A 16,859-nucleotide genomic window follows, 5' to 3' on the forward strand; every position below is an offset into this window, starting at 1 on the left:
TACACAATAGCCCAGTGACTTACCCAAGATCACAGAAGAAGTCAATATTATTGCAAAGAATTATTCCCTTCCCCTTTCCTTGTTAGCAAAAACTATTAACAGGGCCATGAGAAAAGCTGTCATCTCATCCTGTTGCTCTCTGCAAACAAAAAGAAAAAGCCCAAGTGAAAGAAGATATGAAGATTGATCCCATCAGAGCCATCTTACACGCACCACATGTATAATTTTGCGTTCTTAAAATAGTTCCCTTGTTGCTGTGATTTCTTAAACCTATGAAAGCTTTGAGCATAGTCCTAATATCAAAACGTCCAGCAATATTTCACATCAGATGGAAGACTACTTTTTACCTACACTTTGATTTTTCCTTCTGAGATTTCCAGAGCCATATTCTCTCTAAAATAAACACTCTTACCTACATGAGATTTCATACTTGTTTACATGACATGAAAACCAATAATAATAAAGCAAACAACAGTAATGTTCAACAGTAGCTCTGAACACAGCCAGAAAAAAACCTTTCTTGGCAAAGCAAGATCAGGGTATAGATGAAGACTTCCTTGGGATGATCAGATGTGCACATAGAGTTTCAGTGGGCCAATAACACACACCTCTGTCTCTGTCTCTGCTCTTAGTTCACCCTGAACACTAAGTCTCTGCTCTGGAGACACATTTGAAGGATACTGACAATCTAGGGAAAATGGAAGTCATACCATTGGGTAAAGCAATGCTTCACTTGCCATGATTACTGCTTTTGTTGTTAAAAAACACAGTTTCATCATCACCCTTTTGTTGGCTATTGACACTTAAGCTCATGCACTAGGATTGCAGTCACCTGAAAGGCACAAACTCTGTCTTTATTCCAGATTTGTGCACCATGTTCCAGATCATGTCTGGAATCTTAGATCTTAGTCTCTCCCTGGACTCCTATATCCCGCTAAAATTTCAGCAAGAAAGAGGTGTGAATACTATCTTAATCAAAAAGAAAGGGCTTGTCCTTTTTCCTCCAGCTAAAAGCATGTCCACAATGTCTCACAAGTAGTTTGAGTAAGTTTTTCAGTTTGACCAAGAGAAAAATAGTCATTTCAGCTTTCATAATTTTGTACATACCTCTCAGAAACATTCCAGTTCTACCCTGACCACAGAAATCCCTTGCATTCCAACTACAGGCCTGTGTTAGCAAAGTCTGGACAGAAATAGGCCTAAAACGAGACCACAACATTCATTTTTTTTATTTTTGACTCTTGGCACGGCAACTCAGGTTTGTAGAGATGCCATAAAACCATTTTGAAAATACTTTCCAGAGGACAAAGTTAAAATTTGTGCTTGACTGATCTTTGTCCCGCAGACAGAAGTTGATAAAGATGGCTTCTTCTCTACAATGTTTACAGACTGCGCAGAGGAAGCAGAGGCAATTTGCCTACAGAAACTGTGAAAAGTTGACAGCAAAGTGAGGAACTGATGCTGTTTTGCCAGGGCTCCATACAGACTAGCCAGATTGTATAGCACATTTTTATTTGCATGAATATTTTGCCAGCAACAAGTAGCTCTGTTGAGGTAACTCAAAACAAGCAAAGACTATGAAATGCTTACTTTTGAGAGGGAGAGTATCCCTTCAGAAAATATCAACAGCTGAATAGACTCCCAGGTCAGCTCTTCTTATATCTCCATCTTAATTATTGCTTCCTGGTGTCTGATTCTAAGCAGCAAGAATAAGTAATTCAAGGCATATTCGTTGCATGTGTTGAGATTATTGAAAAATCATATTCACATGTATCAGTTTTTTAAGGTAGAATCCTGCAATCTTTTTTGAGAAGTTCTATGGTTTATCAGTTGTGTGTCAGACTTCATGTCACACTCAAATGAACTGACAAAAAATCCCACTATGAGATGTGGAAAAGTAGTTTCTTCCTGCAAACATGTTTTTTAAATATTAGATCCAGACTACACAAAGAAATTTGTCAGCATTAAATTCAGTAGAGATACATAATAGTTGTAATAGATTATACTTGTGGTAAAATGTAATGAAATAATAAAATCTAATTATTTCATAATTTTATACTATAGGTTTCATTTTTGATCTTAGGCAGTAACTTTATATGCACTACAGCAACTTCACACTCATACATCAATGAAGGAATCCTAATAACAGCATACTGTAATTCTGTGACATTTAATTCTAGTGGTGGGCATACTACATGGCACAATCATGGTCTTGATCATGTCATCCAGAACACAGGTTGGCAGGACCCTTCAATGGGAATTTCTTTCGGGTTACATCCCTCAGATTCCTTATCATGAAAATCAGCATGTCTACCAGGGGTGCTAGAAGAAAGCTGTTGTATGCCACACCTGGGAAAGATATGGGGTTAGAATGCTGTATGAGACACAAATCTTGCCTTTAGGTCTACTGTTTAGATGAAGCCATAAAGACTAAGCATAAGATCATACATGAAAACAAGAGGCCATCAACACCAATAGTTGATTAGAAGTATTCCTCTCAAGAATGCAAGATCCTTATTTTACTGTAAATAAGCCTTTTCCAGCAATCACGCTAATGGAAAGAAAAAGGTCTCACATTTTCTTGTGGAAGCTGAAAAACACTGCAAACCTTACAACCATAGTCTGGGAAAAATTCCAAACAGAGTTCTGCTCACAAAAGGCCTGCTGCCTTAGGCAAGATCATTTACTGTTGGAGACCGCAAGAATCAGGGACTGGAGAGATTTGCTAGGCTTCCAGAGCTTTGCCCCTTGCAGATATATCACAGGACAGCAACAGCGGATGACCCACAATTTAGCAATACGGAAAATTCTTCAAAGATTTCAATGTCACAACAGGAAATGTTGGAAAAATGTAATCATTTAAAGCAGAAATTCAGAGGCATCCAACATCGTGTGACCAAAAGTTTAGCGAGAAGTTTCAGCTGCAGGGTTTGAAGCTCTCAAAGTGTCCTTACACTCAGCTCCAATTCAAACGATCCTAAATGACTTACAAGACATAGAAAAACTCACCACAATTTCTCAAGACATTGAGAAAAATGTGGTTAAAGGATATTTTGATAGTTGAAAAGATTTAAATCTATATATATTAGCATGGTGAAAAAAAGAACCTATTCAAGGAAAATAAGAAGAATATTGGTGATATGCACTCGCATTGTAACATGCTATGATTATAAGCAGCATATTGAAGAGTATTGGTCTATTAATAATGCATTAATACTTACTGGGCAATGGTTAGCTTACACTAGTAATTTTGTCAATACATATTTTTCTATACAATATGAACTAAAAGGTGCTAACAGTAACCCTGGGTTTGAGAATAGTTCAGTTCAGACACAAAAATCCAAGATCTAGAACAAAAGTGATCGAAAATAAATTCCAAGATGTAAATTTATGAAGTGTCAATACATTAGAATTGGGTCAAGTATGAATAACTAACTAAATAAATAAATAGAAAAGACATTTGCTGAAACAGTACATCTAAAGAAAAAGAAAATTCTAATAAATCTCAAGAGGTAATTGAAGTAAAAGATTAAAGGAATGTCTTCTATGATTTAGAAATTAGTTAGCAGTTTTTATTCTGGGAAGATATAGAACGTGTGTGCAACAAACTATTAACAATACATATGATGGAGAAAAGTGAGGTAAGAGCATGCGTGAAATCTGTGAGCTAAATTATGCGAGTTAGCCAATACTAACAAAGATTAATAGGAGATTTGAAAGGACTCAACAAATCAGGGACCATGTATGTGAAAATTCAAAATAGAAAATGAGCAGAACTTCCTTGGAAGGGAGGAAAAAATGAGTTAGTTTCACACCTGCATAAGTAGCAACTACAAATCAGTGAAAAAAGAAAAGAAAACTCAGGGTACTGCAACAACGAAGAAAGCCTGGAGAGCTGTTTGAAGACATCTTATCTCTGACCACCTGCATATATGAAAATGAAAAATGTGTTCCATTTAGGAAAAAATATTAATAGTGAAATAGTAATTATTTAAATTGATTATGTTTCTTTACTTCTAACACTGATTTCATTTTGATACACTCTCTCTCATGAAAAAATGTTAACAGAGAAAGGGCACTGAGATTGTTGATGCTGCTGGAAAACTTCCCCAGAAGTAGAAATGTAGAAGTTTAGCATTTTTTCCACTTAGTGAAAAAATTAAGGGTTCATACAACAGGGGAAAGAATTGAGCACTGATAGGCAACTGAGAGTGTAGCTAATAGCTGAGCACAGCTACAGTTCCCTTCTTATTGGACTCAGAGGAAATGCAATCTTTACTCCCAACACATTGATATACAAAAAGTGGCTGTGTCTATCTTACAACCTATATAATGTGTGGTCATAATGTGTGAAAATCTGTCCTTCCCTCTTAACCACACACACTTCCAATTATTCCTGGTTCACAGTTGTGCTGTGAGACTGCTAACAATCTTAAATGTCAAAATTTTAAATCTTAAACTTTACCTTTTTTGTATTGTGATTTTTGAATAGTAGTAAAATATCTGAGCACTGTAGATTGATAACAAATATGCAAATATTACATTTTTAATATTCATTTCATATACAGCACAGTTGTTCAGAACATCTTTTTTTATCTTTTCATCTTCTATTATTAATTGAAACAATTCCTGAATTCACTACACTTTCCTTATTCAACTAAAGCTACAGGAATTTCTGAATGAATGTGATGCAGGGACCAAAAGAACTGGGTCACAACGTCTTTGACTTTCAAAGCAAGATTCTATTACTTTGGGCACTGATTCAAGACTTGTGTTAAAACAGGCAAGAAATGATGAGTGAGTTAACAGCACAGAACTGCCATGCTGAAAGACAAGAGGAACTGTACAGTGCAGGTGCAAAATTCTGGGGGCTTGAGGCACATAAAGCCAACTCTCGTAAGTAATCATCTTCTTACACTGCTATTATTTCAGGTGCTCATCACTATTTAAACATGGAAAACAGTTGTCATCATTTCCTCATCTGGCCACTTCAGAAAACTCAGCAGGATTTAGATAATGCTTTTTAAAAAAAAAACTTGCAAGGATTACTGAATTAAGTCTAATTGATTGGTTGGTTTGAGGAAGGGCACTGGAGAAAAAAGAATCTCCTTGCCATTACTCAATTACTTTATTAGAGGCTGTTCACAAAAAAAAAAAAAAAAAAGAAAGAAAAGGAAAGAAAAAAAGAAAAGAAAAGAAAAAAAATACATGCTTTATTTGTATGTTGTGTGGCGAACTTGAAACCACGAGTGTTTACATGTGTTGCACGCATACACTTTGGGGTTTTAATAGCTGGTTGACAAGAGATTAAAGGCAGAAATATGGCATTTTATTAAAGCAAACATATCAGTATGCCTACTATGATAAAATGATCTAGTTTTCTTCAGACACAAAAGTTTCTGTTGAGTGATACCTTTGAAATTCCTTGAGGGCACCCTATTATTCACTTTCCTCAGCAGAGAGCAGCTGCAAATGGTCTCCAATTTTCAAAGAGTATTGCCTGGTCATTCTTTACTGTCAAAATGAAGAAGAGCATAAAAGTTAAGTCAATAAAGTAATATGAAATGCTTAATATAAAAATTCAAGAATGAATGATTAACCATTAAAAACTTGCAGTAGCTATTTCAGCCAGGAAAAAAAAATTAACATTTCCCTTGAAACCTATTAACACTCCTTGTAAACAATATTCTTTCTTGAAATATATGACCTTTCCTAATGCTCTCCATACACATGGCATTTTTCTTATATCCACTTTACCTTCACTGATATGCAGCTGAATTCCTCAGGAGAGGGTATTTAGAGCCCCTTCCTCTGATGCACTGAAAAAAAATGTATTCCTTTATTGCATTCACCTTCACAAATACACCTAATCTTCAGCTTTAGATCTTAAAATCCTTTCTCGATCGGAGAGTCACGTGGCCTGTTGTAGTTCTTGACATTCTAGCACGTTTCCAGACACAGTCAAGTGCCAAGCACAGAATTGATCTCATTCATTTGGGCCAGTCACAGCTACATCTATGTACAGCAGATGAAATAACACTTTCCTGATGCATTTACCAAAATGGTACATTCAAAAATTACACAATAATCTCAACATCTTAGCCTTAATCAAAGACAAGGTGACTGCTTACAGGGAATGCCAGCTGTATATTCTGCTGCACAGAAAACAGGAAGTATGATCCAGTTTTAAGATTAAATGAGACTAATATTTTTAGATTGCTTACCCACTCAATTTTCCTTAAGCGCTGAATGTGTAAGGGAGGTTTTGCAAGGGAACCATGGAAAAGTATGTAGGAAGTCATAGTATGAGGTCTCAACTGAAACAGATTATACAGGAGGAGAAGGGTGACAAACAGTGCTTAGGAAAATGTGGTGATTGTGATTTCTCCTTTAGCTCCTCCCTCTTAATGGGATTTAGGGGAAAAGATGAATGGTAAGGGATTCTGTGTAAGGCAATATGCCACCGTGCCTGTGACTGTAGTTGGCTTCTGCATTTCATGTCTGCTGGACTTTGCAATTATTGTCTGGCACGGGAAGACACACAAATAGTTTAAACTTTGCTGACAGTATCAACTTGGAGATCACTCGAGGTAGATTACCACCAGAGTTTTGGGGAAGGCAACATGATAGAGAAACACTGCTGAGGAAAGTCAAGTTAAACATAGTTTGGAAAATAAAAGCAGCAAACAGAAATAATATCAACAACTCAAAATCTTTCAGTTAGGAAAATACTCTGTGAGAAACACAGCAGGTTTCAGCTCAGATAATCCAAATGATTTATACATTCACTTGTAATTGCAGTGACAGCTGCTCAAGAAGGTTGAAGAATATAAAGCAGGTGTCCTTTATATGTATCATTCAAGAGGATAACTTTACTCTGAATTTAGACACAGGTGTCTAACAACAGAAATACAGATAGATACAGACACAACCTTATAAGATTTCTGGTTATCTGGGAAACCAGAATTCCCAGTTCACTTTAACTGCATTAACAGGTTATAACAGGGCAGGAAAGCAGTCCTTGTTTCTGTGCAGATTTACAATGCTAAATGCAAATAATTACTAAGTAGGATGCTAAAATCAGAGAACCAAAACTACTACTGATCAATTTTGCATTTAAACTCACTTTTAAAGTAAGCAGTATAAAATTCAAATTGTAATTTGTTAATCTTTGGATCTGGTATTATGGCATTTACTGTAATCATCTTGGAAATATGTGTTCTTCACGTATACTCTTAATTCAGTTAGAAATAGTAGGAACATCTGACCCAAATGCCACAAAAAATTTTCTACAAAGCTAAAAAAAAATATCAGTGGGATGCTGAATTTATTATGATCTTTTTAATCAAAGTAGTCTTAATGAAAAGCAGCAGAAGTGAGGATTAGTCAGACAAGCTTAGACAAGCCCACGGAATGGCTTGTATCTCTGCTTAAACTAATGTACTTTGAAAAGTCCCATTGAAAATGGGAGGGCTCAGATTAAAATCTAAGCTTTAGATTCTACATTTTCTGCATTCCTGACAAGAATCCTACTTACAGTGGCCTGACATCATTCAAAATTACCAGCCCCTCCAAAGAGTGACTAAGAACAAATCTGTGTTTATTTTCAGCTATCCTTTGAAAGTTCATCAGCTGGTCTTAGTGAGAACCTCACTGACTACCTAGGGTAGCAAACAACTTCAAATATCTTATTAAAGTCAGAGATGAATCCCACTTGTGAAGTGGATACATGATTACAGCAAGTGGGATTGGATCATACATATGGAAAAAGAGTGAGCAGCTCAGACATATTTATTACTTAAACTTCACAAAATTTAGTAAAGCTTTAAAGTGGAAGGTCATCAAAACCACCATAGACAGATGGACGCCTGCCACAGAAGAATCCCTGAAAGTAACAGACACAGGAAGCTGTGGGGAGGCAAATAGACAAAACAACATAATAAAAAGCAAGGCAGATTTAGCAGTGATGTGTGGTTATAATGAATTTTGCATGGTCTCAAAATGGAATGGAATTAATAAGAGACTTGCTAATGAAGTCACATGAAAACTTAAAAGCAAACCAGAGACCAAGATCAGATTCATCTGAATAAAGTGTTCAAGGCCAGATTGGATGGGGCCCTGGGCAGCCTGGTCTAGCATTAAATGAGGAAGTTGGTGGCCCTGCCTGTGGCAGGGGGGTTGGAGATTCGTGATCCTTGAGGTCCCTTCCAGCCCTGGCCATTCTGTGAAAGTAGATGAGAACAATGTAGATTTGCACATCTGAGATCATCATCCAAGGATCTTCTTAAAGACAACGGGCATGTAGCCACAAGAACTAGCACAAGCTGAGAAAAATATTTCTTGTGATCATGCTTATTGTAATTACTGCTCGTTCCACCATATAATAGGAAAGAAAGTCATGACCAAAAAAAAAAAACTGTATTGAAAAGTTGTTTTCGTATTTTTATATTCTTCAGGACACTCTATACACCATCTACATGGAATGAAATGTAAAGAATAGAAACTGACATTAATCACCTCTTAAAAATTTCTTAGACTTCTCTTTCATAGGAGATCTGTTATTTTACAAGCACATGCTTGTTTTCTAGATGGAGCTACAGTAAGTTTTAGCTAAAAGCTAAATTGCATCCCTTAACCATATTGTTGGCATCTAATTAATGGTCACGTGTTTCATTTCTACAGGTAATTTTCCTTATAAAAGAATTTTAAAAAAATGTTTTCTATATTGCTTGATGAAAAAATGGTAAAGATCTGCTGTGGCATACTTGAAAAGATTTCTTACGATAAACAGCAGCAACTTTCCATATTTTAATTGTTTCACCACCAATAAGACCACAACTACGTGTGAAACCAATAGCACTAGTTTTACTGTTGTCTAAAGCAAAACAGAACTATTGCAGAATACTTCCAATCATTTGTTATTATTAGGTATTTCCTGCAACCAGAATTCACTCCCTAGTTGCATTCTATATATATTTATTGTCATTTTGCAGATGGCGACTACCAAAGATGGTGAACGTATGGATGGGTTAGACATATATTCTTTTTGATTACACAGCTATACATTCTTTTACCACATAGTCATGTATACCTGGTATAATTATGAAAACTCCAAATCCTCAAATACTGTATGAACGTCTCTCATTTTTGTAAGTTGATCTCATGGTTTTGGAGGGTATGGGCTGACATGTGCATTCAGAATGCAAAGGACATAGCACTGCAGTAGACACTGTACAAGTCAAGTCGGCCCTGCTTAACTAATATTGTGAGAAATCTGTGAAAGAAATGTTTAGGACACTAAGAAAATTCTCCTATAACTTCTCCGTAGATGAGATAATACAGCTCAGTCTTGATCTGTGCTATTTTAGTCTGGGTTCTTCTCTTGATCAGTTAATTAAGAATTTATATTCTTTGCCTCTGTAGTAAATCACGGTGTGCAATTCAGGAAGAATTTGATTGTTTTCAGTGAAATGCCACTTTTCTAACATTCATTTAAGGTGAGAAATAAATTTCTGAGACAGAGGATGCACCAGATCCTGAATCACACTAACCTTAAACACAACTTACTGTATTCCATTCTTATTATATCTCCCATCACAGCAGATGCACTCATAATAGAAGATAATGCCTACAAAATGAAAGCGTCTCAGGAGGAAGCACAATTCCGAATGGAATTCTAGTCTAAGCTTTCTTCCATCAGCCTCATAATGCATAGGAGAAACTGCTCCTTTGCCATGAATATTCAGTTCACAGTGGTTTGTAGAAAAAATAAAATCATCTAGAGTAGTCCTGATAGAAGGTGACATCTTGATCACACATTGACACATTACATTGCATCCCATCTTCTAAAATCATAAATGAAAAGAGTGGCTGCATTCCACAGTCTCTGAATTCTTTCAAGACAGCTCAGCAATCTACAAGTGAAAGGTAGGATAAATTATTACAGGAGACTTCTCAGCGTGGCTGTTCTAAATCAAATGCTGTCAAATAATTTTTAACTTTCTTTGATCTGCACTCAATCTCCGTGTGCTTTGCTGACCTATAGTACAGACTCTCCTTGACTTCCACTCCTATCTTTTTCAGTCTCTCTGCTCATAAACTTTTATTTTCCTTTTTTTATCATGTAAGTGTAGGAATATAAAAAAAAAAAATTACATCTGATGGCTTGGTGAGCTTTATTTTATAGATGCGTGAAAAAAAAAAATAGTAAGTGTGTTAGGAATCTAAAAAGAAATGAGAAAAAGGCACGAAGTAAAATAATCTTGCAAGAAGCAAAAATATGATGTTTTGGTCTGAGAAAGTATTCTCCCTAAGGTGTTTTATGGTTATAAGAGACACATCACACAAACTCTATATCTGATGGTTCTTACAATATATTTTATAGGAGTAATGACTGTAACTTAAAAACCTGGGCAGAGAATAGACTTGAGCAGCGAAAGAAGAAAAGAGTAGAAATATTAATGAAGATCAAAAAAAAAGAGAGGGAAAGAAGGGAAGATATAGACACAGAGTGAGACAAAATTAAAAATAAATGATGTGGATCAAGAAATCATAGAATTCTGGAACAGCTTGGGTTGGAAGGGGCCTTAAGATCACTGAGCTCCAACACCCTGCCATTAGCATGGCTGCCACCCAGCAGCTCAGGCTGCCCAGGGCTCCATCCAACCTGATCTTGAATGCCTCCGGAGATGGAGCACCCACAGCTTCTCTGGGCAGCTGTGCCAGCACCTCTCCACAGTCTGAGTGAAAGATTTCCCGATACCTAATCCAAATCTCCCCTCTTTTAGCTTAAAGCTTTTCTCCCTTGTCCTATATCTGACAGACCATGTTCAAAGCCAGTCTCCCTCCTGTTCATAAGCTCCCTTTAAGTACCTGAATGCTGCAATGAGAAAAGCCTTCTCATCTCCAAGCTGAACAAGCCCAGCTCCCTCGGCCTGTCTTCATAGAAAAGATGCTCCAGTCCTCTGATCATCTTTGTGGTCCTCCTCTGGACCTGCTCCAACTCCATATATTTCTTGAACTGGGAGCCCAGACCTGAATACAATACTCCAGATGGTGCCTCGTATGGGCAAAGCAGAGGGGAACAAGGCACTCCCCTCCCTCTCCCTGCTGGTCACCTCATTTTTGATGCAGCCCAAGATACTGTTGGCCTTTCAAGTGCGAGTACACTGCTGGTTCATGTCCAGCTTTTCATACACTGGGACCCTGAAGTCTTCCTCCATGGAACTGCTCTCAATGAGTTCTCCCAGTTTGTACACGTATCTGGGATTGCCCCAGTCCAAGTGCAAAGTATTGCACTTGGCCTTGCTGAACATCATTAGGTTCATGTGCTCTTACAAACAGTGAAGTGAAAATAAACAAATGCATCCAGAGTAACTGCTGAAGGCATTAATTACAGTTGCTACTAGAGTAGTGCTTAGTGCCTCCAAATGCAGTGTACTGTACAAACAAACTATAGATGAAGCTGACATTCAAAGATCTTGACAGTGTGTAATACGTGAATATGTAGACAAGTAGAGTTAGAGAGAAGACAAGGTAACAGGACAGACAGCCTTGTCAGTAGGCTGTGACACCATCAGCTGGAAATGTCATACACTTCTGTTTACTTTCAGAAGTATGGAGTCACACCCTGAGCAGACTACACTTCTGCTTTACACTCTTTACACCTGAGTAGCTTAACATGCAGAGTAAAAGAGAGAAAAGGCAAATATACTTCTCACATTCGTTTCCAAATGCACTTCTATAATACTTGTGTTTTCAACTGCCTCATCTGTGGTAGCAGAACACAGTCACTGCTATGCAGTGCACACCATGATATGGTTTTCCCTTGATTAACTGAAGTTACAAGAATGTATAAGTTTGGGATCTTTCCTCTTAGCTCTCTGGCTCTCAGTACAGTAAAACCTGAATCAAATTGAATGACATAGATGATGCAGGTCTTTGATGTAATATTCAATAATAGCAATGTAAAAAGGATCATGTAGATGTGTATACTTGCTCCTGCACACAGGCATGAACTTGACATATTAAATTCTGTTAAAAATGGTAAATGTCCTACAGAGCTATCCTCAACAATGGCTCACACTGCTATCAAAATGGTGTCCTGTACACTCATTTCTCACAGTCTTCAATATCAGTTTAACTCTATTGTGAAATTACAGATGATTTGCACAAAGGCCAGCAGTGGCAACTCTAATTCCTTTTAAAAAAGAAAAAAATCATATATGACAACCCTAAAGAAGAGAGTAAGTTGCTGCTCTTTTTCATCAGATAATCTAGCCATACTCAGGTACACCCACAGAGCTCCACTGAAAAGCTACTGAAGAGAAAACAGAATTTGGCAGTTAGATTGTTTTCACCTGCCAGCATATAAAAGTCTCAAGGAAACATAGCACAGACTGTATCAGGTAGGAGGAGATTCCATGAGCTGTACCTCTAAGAATTGCCTCTCCCCTTTTGTTACATGCTTAAACATCCTGGGACACCAGTCAGCAAGAAGGACAGAAATCAGTAGCAACTGTTTCCATAGTCCAGCCTTATTTCCTTTCACAGTTTTCATCCTTTCCAACTTGCCCTAGGAGACAGAAAGTTACAGCTACTGATAACGAAATGAAGAGACCATTGTTCAGCTTTGCACTGTTTAAACCTGAGCAGTTCAGTGAGCAGCTACTGGAGTTCATATTTTGTTTTCCATATTTCTCCTCTTATGCATTCAAATTCAAATTGACAAATGCCTTTGTATATAATTTTAAACCCTCCCCATCTCTAATGCATCAGTATCTTGTTACATTGCCTTTGATTTCATTGTTTGCAGTGCTAGTATCAGCAGCATGGAATTGCCAAAGCACTAAGCAGCCCAATTTTTCTTTAATTTCTCAGAAAATTGACAGCTTTATGAACTGTCTCTTTACCTATGCCCCATAAACATGTCAGGCTGTGGAAAACCATTCTAATTAAATCCCGGGGGATTGCAATGGAAGATTATAGCTTCTTGGCAGGTTATTAAAAAACAGTTGTTCATATATACACAAATATCTGTACTAGAACCTAGCATTTGACAGAACAGCCAAAGAATTAACCCCACTGGCAACTCCAAATAACATTCCAAAAAAAGAAAAAAAAGAAAAAAAAAAAAAGCCAAGGAAAAGTCAAGCTAATTAAATTGGGGTGTGTTGGGGGGTGGGGGGTTGGTTGTCCTGCATTTGATTTTTTTCCAAAAGTTGGTAATTCAAACTGTCATCTGGAATCATCACCTTTCATCCTTGATTACCAGTACCTGATATATAAGAAGGCAGAAAAATGCTTCTGAGGTCCATATACACAGCTCTGCTAACTACATAGCCTTGAAGTAAATTAGAGTTGATGGATAATGTGAATCATTCAATTCAGCATGTACTCCTTCTGTCTGCATCTGGTCATCCAAGAGAAGACATAAGAATCTCTGAGAGTAAAATATTTCTTTAGAGATCAAAGTCCATCATTTCCAGCAGACTTCTTAAACAACTCCAACTTCGAGCAACACTTGCTGTTCTGGTTATTCTACCTGAAATAAGCTGTCCAATTACTTTGTAGAAATAGATATTCAGGATTTAGATTCTGGGGAATTTCTGATAGACAATGTAGCAGTTTGGTTTTACAACTGGCATCTGAATGGTTTGGTTCCTGAAAGCAACTGTGTGATCCAAGTATGTGATTTTGTGCAGACTGTATCCTCACCTGACCAGGAATGCTGTAACAGGAAACTCTCATCTCTGTCCTGAGATCTGCCATTTTCAGGGCTGAAGCTTTGTTCCCTGAGAGAGGAAGGTGAAAGGGAAGAAATTGGCTGGCAGCACATCAAGGCTGGTGCCAGCTAGGAGCAAATTCCTAGAAATAACACTATATATTTCTCTTCATAAGTGTAGTGGCACTGAGCTAGATGTGATGCAATGAGTTTTACAACTAACTAGACTTCTGAGAAGTGTCACTAGATTTTACTATTTATCACTTGAAAAATCTTCTGGCATCTATAAATATAAGCTGTAATGCAAATGCACCACCACTTAGATTTGTTGATATTCCACATTTATGTGAGCAAGATTTCCATAAATGTGAAGTGTGAGAGATATTCTGCATTTAAAATCACTGACTCAGAAAGACATGCAATTTCACGTTCTCTGAAAAGACAAAGAATCACACTTATAGAACTCCATGAAGTTTTTCTCTGAAGAAAGCTAGCATTAGTTGTCCTTTATTTAAAAAGAGATTTTAAAAGATACCATCTGCCCTGAATATATGTGTGTGAAATAATAAAAAGCTGTTTATCAGTTTGAAAGCAAGAAAGAATGATTGAATCTTGAAGTACATATATACAAAACACTAGATTGACTCTAGGCATCAAGTACTGAAACAGTTAAATATTTAATAATATATTTTTGTGTTCACTGATATACTGAAAATGATCCTCCTATGTTTGTTATCTAAAAGTCACATCGATACCAAAAAGAGTTGGAAGTATCCAATAAATGTAGGAATTACATTAAATGCTACAATTTATAAGTACATTGGATATGACCATCAGTTTTTTCCATCTTTGCCAATTACTTAGGTTATTAGCTGGTATAATATGTAGCATACTTGTTACTTGTCTAGAAAATGACTAAATAATTTGAAAAAGAAAAGAGATATACACAAAATCTTCAAATGTTCATAGAATTCATTGAAGCTACACAAGGGCTACAGCTAAAATTTGAACTCTAAGAAGGTTTCTGCTGAACTTATTTTCTAAATCACTGAATAGTTCAACAAAGCACCACTTTTTCTTTTAAAATTTTATATATTGCTATCTTTGAAAGATATGAAAGATTATCTGTTTGACTGTAAGTAAAGACAGCTTCAAAGTGTTAGGGGCATTTTTCCCACACTAATACTTTTAATTTTACAATTTTCTTTAGCAATGTATCATCTTCGAGATCCTTCAGGAACCCTGGATAGAAGTCCTAGTGGCAGATGAAGAGGAACCTTTAAATAGTTTTGGATATCTACATGAAGTACCTGTGCTGTTGGTATGGGAACTGACTAAGGAAAGGAGTGGAAAACTCAATGATCAGTGGCAGTTTGATAGAATAAAATAAAAGCTATTTTATCAATCTACTGTTTTTATTCATGGTTTTGCTTTTCAGCATTTTCCATGTTATAACTGCACTAGTCAAACTATTGCAAGAGAGTAAAATGAAGAAGGAAATCATGATTTCTGTTTGTTCAAAAATAAAAACAAAATGAGCTAGCCAGGCTTTCTACATACCCAAGTGCATTTTTTTCAAGATCAAATGGAGTTTGTGGGAATTCAGATCAAGTGCTTCATTTTTAGGCCACTTACAGCTAGATGGTACAACTGCAGCTACAGTAAAATGGTAAACATCTATAGGCAAAAAGAAAATCCACAAGTGGGCAGGTGCTAGAAGTGGATCATAATTAAATCACATAGTGGGGAAATCATGACGAAAACTCACGGGAGGAAGTACTGTTTACAAAGCTAAGTTCTCACCCTCCTGAGACAATGCTGGACCAAATAGCTGAACACCCTCTATGCCGGTATGACAAATTCAGGTCTTCCTCTGAACACACCAGCTAACAACTCACTGTTGAGAATAGGACATTATTTTGCGGGCAGGTAATTTATGTCTTCACAAGCTGTCACAAAAAGAGAACTACTTCAGTTTCCTGAGGAAAAAAAGCAGGGAAACAGTGAAAGAAAATCCAATATTACATACTTACTTTGTATTATTATATTTAAAAATCAGAAAGGGGTAAAATATGTGATGTTGGAGTTATTGCACATAATGGACACTTGAATAAGGCACCAATTGTATTTACCTTAGGATCCTGTCTTTGCCAGGGGAGAAAAATAATTTTCTTCAGAAATGAAGTTGTTTAGATCTGAGTCCTTCTGAAAATTCCCATCTTTTTCCAAAACCTACTTGTAGATGAGATAAATCTTGGTTCCCTGCTTTCTAACAGCTAGGCTTTGTTACTTCTTTAATAAATGCATAAATAAACTGAATAGAGCTTTTGATTATGCTCTTGCAGTCACAGGATGGGAGAAAAATGTCTTCAACCAACAACAATCCCCAGTCTTGAGAACTAATCATTTGTAGGTTACACTTGGGTAGGTGTGGAGAATTACCATAATCTAAAAGAAAAATAATTTTCAGAACAGTTTTAATCAAAAATGCATGTTAAAATCTCTTCTGGCTCTCCACTCTACTGGAAGAAGAAAAACAAAAAAGCACATCTCTATGAGGAAGAAGAAACCTTAAGCAAGAAGCAATTTGGCACTCCTGCATATCCAGACACTGTCCATCTCAGTGAAAGCTTCACACTTCAGACTCAAGTTCATACTTTTTTTGGAGACACCAGGCTCACGTTTGGCTCATTGCTCTTGTCAGAAACTACAGACTTCCTGTATATAAATATCAACATGTACCACCCTGGTCATATGCTTTTCAAAACAATATCAATAGGAAAATAAGCTAGAATTTAAGAAGTAGAAAATATATCGGAAACATAGGGGTGGTCTTTATCAAAGTTGATTAGACCCAGAAAGAAACAGAAATATAACAAGAATGACCTCAGGCTTCCTTTGGCAATAACCCATCCAGCATTTATAATTAATACTACTACTAATCAGTAATTATGATAGGCTTCTCTGAAAACTCTAAAGCCAGGTTCAGTCCTTCCCTAAACAATCAGTGGTGAACAAAACTTTCCAAGCTCAATGAAAAAGCCTAAGGAAGTTAAATTAGCCTTTTCCACGGAGTAGGAGTGTGAACACGAACAGTACTTTTCTCTCTTCAGTATTCATTTATACATGCCAAATT

General features: G+C 36.7%; 1 long non-coding RNA gene across 2 annotated transcripts in view; it reads right to left on the reverse strand.

Moving 5' to 3' along the window:
* Positions 1–16,859, reverse strand: part of LOC149918401 (uncharacterized) — a 293,570-nt gene that overhangs the window by 164,083 nt on the left and 112,628 nt on the right. For both annotated transcript variants that reach the window (XR_016464997.1, XR_016464998.1), the window contains exons 3-4: positions 5,414–5,514; positions 24–139 (exon numbers count right to left, since the gene is read on the reverse strand). This is a non-coding gene — a long non-coding RNA (uncharacterized LOC149918401). The remainder of the gene's footprint in view (positions 1–23; positions 140–5,413; positions 5,515–16,859) is intronic.

Source organism: Phasianus colchicus, chromosome 3, assembly GCF_987193195.1.
Source record: "Phasianus colchicus chromosome 3, bPhaCol1.hap1.1, whole genome shotgun sequence".
NCBI lineage: Eukaryota > Metazoa > Chordata > Aves > Galliformes > Phasianidae > Phasianus > Phasianus colchicus.